The following is a 6,091-nucleotide window of genomic DNA, read 5'->3' as shown; positions in this document are numbered from 1 at the left end:
GGCAAAAATGTGGGATGTGCCAGTTGTGTTATTTTAAACAAGCTACTTCCCTCATTTGTCCTTGATGTTATATCCTTTCTTACCTAAAAATAAAATTGTTGGAGTCAATGATCTTATAACAAGCTGATAATTCTCTTTTGTATTTTTCAAAGGTTCATTCAAGAGCCTTTCAAAAACCACCCTTGATTTTCCATTAAAATTCAATTTGTTGATTTATGTATTTTGAGATGGAACTTCAGAGATCATTTTAAGAAATCAAAAGCTCTATTTTTTGAGACATAGTTCTTTGAAAAGTCTGATCCATTGGGTACATACTGGTTTTCAAATTTGGTTGCTGTTTCCTTTAAAAAATATAAATTCCCTAAGATAAAAAAGTATTCCTGCATGGGTTCACTTTGAAGACAGATCTTTTCAATATCATATTCTTAAAATGGCAAATTCATCTTTTAGCTGATCTAAAGAATTCAAAGGAAGTTAACATATGCTTTTTTCAAGATCATAAATGTTTCTTTTTCACACAATGATCAGAAGAAAATCTTGATTGCCAAAAATACTTTTAAAATTCTACTATATATGTATAGATGGTGGGAAAAGAAAAGGTCAAAGTCATGAAATTTTTGACAAGATAAAATAGATGAAAGAATACACTTTAGATTCATAGTAGTTGTGGTCACCACGTAAACGTTAAGTGCCCAAATTAAATGTCATCAGACTCTTGGGTCATCTCTTACTTTAGAGAGTTGCATTTCTTTTTTGTAGGATTCATAAAAGCCAACACCTCAAAAGGTTCCTTGGTCTGAGTGATTCTTCAGAAGAAAATACCTAAGAGTAGGCTCACATTTTTAAGAAAGATAACCAAATCTATAAAGAGAAGGTAGGACCATCAGATGTATTTGTAGAAGTGAATTTCTAAGCTCCAAAAGGCAAATTCTTTTCTACAAGAGCTATTGTTATTAAAAATGGGTTCCTAGGTGTAAACTTGTTTAGTCCTGGTTCAATGTCTAAAAAACATGTAAAGGCAATTGGGGAAAATCTGAACACTAATGTTTGAGGATATTAAGGAATCATTGTTGATATTAATAAATCATTGCTAATTTTTAGGTGTGATTACAGTAGCTCCAATTTTTTTTAAAGAAAAACTTTCCCTTTAGGAATATATACTGAGTTACTTATGAAAGAAATGCTATGCTGTCTGGGATTTGCCTCAAAATAGTTCCCAGGTGGGGGAATATTGATAATCATCAAAGCTGAGTGATTGGCCACACAGGGGTGCACCATGATCAGATTTTATAGATGTCTGGAAGTTTTTTTTAATAAAAACAGTCTTTATAAATATTATCCCTTCTCTAATATTTTTACTTGTGACAAATATTATGTTTCAATTTGAAAACCTTAACTATATTCAATGACTTCCATCCTTTAAGTTCTAGACAAGAATAATTATTGAATACATCATTCTTCATAAAGCAGGTTACCATTCCCCGTAGGTACACTGCAAGAAAGCACCTTGCTTTCACCTTTAAAATTAGCATAATATTTTCACATCATCTACAATATGATATACTTGCAAGTATATAGTATAGTATGCCTCTAATACTATAAATCACAACTAATTTGGATAAAAAATATTTGTATATAAATGTAGATGTATTCTAGGATCTCTACAGGTATATTATATCATATTCTTGTATAAAGAAATGCAAGAATACAAATGCCCTGGGACAAAATTCCACCCAAAACCCATTAACCATAAAGCCTCACCCCTGAACTGTACTTCATCTTTTCATTTCATCATACATTAGGGTAAAATCTTTGAAAGAGACAATAGTAGTACCAAGAACTTTCTACAAGGGTCTTATATTATTTTCTGATTCAACTTTGATGCTCCCTTTGCCATTTGACTTCATTTATTTTTTTCATGAGCACTAAAGGAAAACCACAGAAACAGAACCAGGAGAGCTGCCCCTTTATTGCTGTGAAAGAATTGGTCCTTTATAGGAACTGGTCAGTGGGGAATGTGATGAAAACCTCAGCCTGATGGACAGAGTGGGCTGGGAAAACGTGGATAGGAAGATCGTTTCAATCACATTTAGGCTGTCTTAATTCTTTTTCCTTCATAGTCAAATTCTTATTTCTATCCAGCCATCCTGATGCTGAGCCTGTGTTTCTGTTTTCCTTCTTAACCATTTGCTTCTTATTTGGGGCTAACTACATTCAAAACTAAAGCTTGATGTTAAAGCAATAAGAAAATAAAAGGTAGTGGGAACAATCAGGGAAGTAATTAAAATTTAATATAGTCTATATGGTACCCATCTATATAAAAACTTTGAAATTGTAAATACCATCAAGTCATTTCAAAATGCGCATTTTCTTCATATTTTTCTTTAATTTACTTAAGGGCTGTCTAACTATTTTATACACTTGAATGCTGTCATGGGGAAAATCCTTGTGGGTATCATAGGATGCTGAAATATTAAATGAAAACCAAATAGAGGCTGGTCTTAAAGTTGAACTGAGAGTCCCAGTATTTTATTGGCATCTTTAATAACTATATGCTATAGTTATACTTCCTCATTTCGAACAGATGAATTCATCATGCAACTCTAACACTTACGAATGGGAGACGGAAATCCATCATTCGTTTAGCTCATCGCCTGCTCCATTTTGCATGCAATGTAGCCTACAAAATTTTACATGTTATTTTCATTTCTCCCCATGTCACAAGCAACTGCAGGAAACAAACTGTTGGGATTCATCATGTAATCAATATCTTGTACATTAAAACCTCAGCATCTCTCCATGCAGCTGTGCAACATTTAATCACTGTCAGGAGCCCTGTGTAATTCTAGGGTATACGGTGCGCTCCTCAATAAATATTTTATGCTTCTCTTTAGAGGTTTATTTCTATTACCTCTAAAATACCTGGGAAGTAGTCTTTTTATTGTTCTTTCATTTTGCAAACCCTGGTAGTGGCCATTAGTATGGTGTTTATCTCCTTCCTTAGAATGAATTTGATTTTGTGACTCTTGGTTTAACATATAAATATAAGGAAATATTTATTTTGCCCCTATGCCTGTTTCTAAAGTGCCCCATAGTGGTTTTGTCTTGCGGAGAGTGTTTGAATAATGTTTGAATTATTAACAGCTCCTCAGAGGAGTTCCCATAATGGTTTTGTTATTCAAGGGTGTCTTGTCACATTCATTTTTAAAGGTATAGTAATGAATACGGAAAGAACGAACCTGGTCCTTTCACAGATGTTTTCCTAAATGCCTATGAGACTGCAGCAAACAAATAAACCTAAAAACCACACAAAGTAAAAGTCAGATTAAGTCTAACTTGCCCTTTGATTCCAAATAATGCAATAGTAACCAAAAACAAAGAACCTCTTTTTTCACTAAAAATTTACTTTCTAAGACCAGAGCTCTCGGTAGGGTTAGTATGTGATTAACAATTACTGCTGTAGGTGCAAAGCAACGCCTGGCTATTTATGATTCATTTTCAATTTTTCTTTATAATGAGAAAAAAAAAGTTTCTGGACTTTATTCCTTGATTTTAAAAAACCCACATAATTATTTCACCTGATGATTATTTGAAGGTAAATAAACTAAAACGGCTGGTGTCCCTCAAAGCCGTTCTCTTTTTTGAGCCCACTTGCCATACACTAAATAGCTGGATAAAATACAAAGCGCCTGATTCATTAAGCTGGAAACATATTGTCCATATAGCAGGATGGGATGGTAATTTACTATACACACTCAGGAAAGACATACTTGATAACATAAATTTGCAGCTTTTAACCTGGAAAGTTAACAGCAAAGGCAATTCTGCTTTACTTTGTTTCCCTTCAAATCCAAAAGAAAAGCAATATCTACTTTGTTATAAAACAGAACGGGCAATATTTTATATTGCCATAGTCAATTATGTGAGGCTGTGTAACCTTTTCCAGCTATCATAGTCTTCAAATCTTTCCGTGCTAATGTTGCCAACAATACAGAAGCAGCTTCAAAGCATCTCTGCAGTGTTCGAAAGAGAAGACAGCTGGCACTGCTCAGACACTAGGCTGAGATGACCAGATTTCTAATTTATAAAACTGGGACAGCACACGTCAGGGGAACATCATCGGGGGTTTTGTGAAGGTGTATCTCCAGCTACCTCCTTTTGTCAGGTAAAGATTTGTTTACTGAAAAAATTCTAAAAGGTTTTGCTGAGAGAAAGAGGAAATAGAAAACCTTCCATTAAAAAGAATACTACAAGATTAAATAATTCAAATTCAAAACAATGTTGTGCTCCAAAGTACAGATTTGAGAGAATTCTGCTTTTAAGGTAGACTGAGATGCCTATGAATTTGTCAGTCTCACCTTCAAAGCCCATTAGACCCTGGACATACCAAAACAGTCACTATAGGAAGATACAAATGTAAAAATCATGGACTTAACAATTGCTAGTAACTACCGACAACTTTCGGGTTATTTTGACAATTAGGCTCCATCTGATGTATCTCAGGAACTGTAGCATAACTCCTGAGCATCAACTTCTGAGAGGAGGAGATGGGATAACTTAGGCTGAAGGATGCAAACCCCAGACATCAACCTGGGGGTGGGGATGGGAGTCTATTATGGGCAATTGAGAACATAGTTTGTTATATAAAAAAATTCACACTATCTTCCGGATCGTCTAATTTTTCATTATGTTTATAGACTCCTATTTTCAAACACAGTCCCATCTAACATTGTCTCTGATTTTCACAAGTTGGGAGAACGTTGAGCAGATGTTTGCCCATTTCGAAGAGGAAATTTAGTGTCAGTTTAGTTGTGTTAAGTTATCCGAGATCACAGCTATGAAGCAGAATTGGGCACAGCATGCTGATCTTCTAACACTTGGGCCAATGCTCTTTCTTCTAACTTGTTGCAAGTGAATTTGGGGAAGAATAAATATTAGTATTGCCAATCTATAATTCTATAAGGCATCATATTTCACATTTGCCCTGGGGAAAGCAGAGGGAAACGCTCATAAATCGTTTATGAATTAGAGTAGAGATTTCATGGCACGATTTTGAGCTGTTTAAACCATATTGCTTTGTTCTTACAAACACATTACTTACAACTTATATAACAATTCCCTAGATCTTTAGAAAAAAGGAAAATGTAAAATATTCATCATGGAACATACTAAAAGCTCTGCATTAAATGGAAGTGCCTAACGTGGTTGTGTTTAAGCTCTGCGATATATTAAAATGTTCAAAGGCCTAATTGAGAAAATAACTCTCAAACATGACATAGATCCACAATGGGGGACCGAAACAGATAAGCTTTTATTTGGCTCTCAATAGTAAGGTTTTCACAAGATGTAATGAAATAACCAAGAAGAAATCATGGCCTGAGAGAGAGACTTTCAGTTACACCATGATGGAGAATCCTCTTTAAGAGGATTCTGATACTTTCATTTTTGGTTTTGCACACACTGGTGGGCAGTGACTCAGCCAACACATCAAAGCTTCTCCAATGTATTGTTCTTTTGATAATACTATTGCTGTTCTGCGAATATCAAACAACAGAAATGTGAATGTTACACTGAAACTGGTTGTGGTTTCACCTACAAATTGCCAGCCCCGTATGGAAACAAAGCTCTTAACTTGATAACGAGTGAATCCTTTAAAGAATTGTCTTTGTTCTTCCATCTCGCATTTTTGTGGCCTTCAATAAAATGACATATCCTTCAAGTAAAACTTGACCCCCAACTTCAATTGTGTAATATCAAAGAGACAATTCATTCACCGTATATCAATATATGGAAACACAATAGCAAGTCTATGAGAAAGAACACAGTACTAGTTTTGCTATATCCTTCAGCAGGAGAACAACTGCTACAAATCTCCAATAATATGAAAGTCATCACAGTTTATTAGCCAATCTACTAAAAAATAAGTAAGATTCGTCTGGCTCTGACCATCCAGGTTGGTTCTGCGCATCTGCTCCTTTTCCTCAGCACCCTCTTCCTTCTTTGCTGTTCTGTGGACGTCCCCCCTGAATTTGAGTTCTTAATTCTGTCTGGACAATTTTTCAGCCCATGCAGGATTCTTCCGTTTAAATTA

This window comes from Propithecus coquereli, unplaced genomic scaffold (assembly GCF_000956105.1).
Source record: "Propithecus coquereli isolate 6110/MARCELLA unplaced genomic scaffold, Pcoq_1.0 Scaffold55, whole genome shotgun sequence".
NCBI lineage: Eukaryota > Metazoa > Chordata > Mammalia > Primates > Indriidae > Propithecus > Propithecus coquereli.
The sequence above is the reverse complement of the archived record's forward strand: the minus strand, read 5'-3'. Positions refer to the sequence as shown.